Below are 644 nucleotides of genomic sequence, written 5' to 3'. Positions count from 1 at the left end.
ATACATTCTCTCTTTAAGCATGAATTATTTCATAACATACATTACATAGACCATGTCCCGGGCCTCACAAAAGACAGCAGGAACTTTTAAAAACAGGAACTTTTACCACCATCACAGTAGTTAGGGCATTCAGAGGTGGCTTGGATATGAGACTCTTCAGTTACAAGGAGCCATATACAGAAAGTATCTTCCAATGTAAAAAGCTGAAGGAGGCTCGCCCTGGAAACCCGAGTTTGCTTGTGCTTATGCTTTCGACACCTTTTCAAGTCAGCGTTTCAAATTACACTGCGACTTCGAAAACAGCCTTCAACTTTCGAGCAGAGTGTTCTAAGCAGTTGGCTCATGGCCAAACCAGATCATGCAACATAGGAGACGATATAGGGACACGTATATTATCTCTGTAACATCTCCATTGGAAAGGCTTGTGGCCTGGTAAAGGCTCCAAACTTCCAAGGAATATTCGCAGCTGACAGCTCTTGACAAAGAAAGTCCTCTCCTCTCCGGTCAGCATTAGGTTCAGCCAAGTGCCTCCTCCTGGCCTGCCCCGCTGGGTGGCCGGGATGTTTCCTGCCCAGTTCCCATAATGGACGCGTTTCCCCGAAGCGCGGGGGGCGCGGGCGGCCATTGGCGGCCCGGGAGGTGTT

This window comes from Agelaius phoeniceus, chromosome 5 (genome assembly GCF_051311805.1).
Source record: "Agelaius phoeniceus isolate bAgePho1 chromosome 5, bAgePho1.hap1, whole genome shotgun sequence".
Classification (NCBI taxonomy): domain Eukaryota; kingdom Metazoa; phylum Chordata; class Aves; order Passeriformes; family Icteridae; genus Agelaius; species Agelaius phoeniceus.
The sequence above is the reverse complement of the archived record's forward strand: the minus strand, read 5'-3'. Positions refer to the sequence as shown.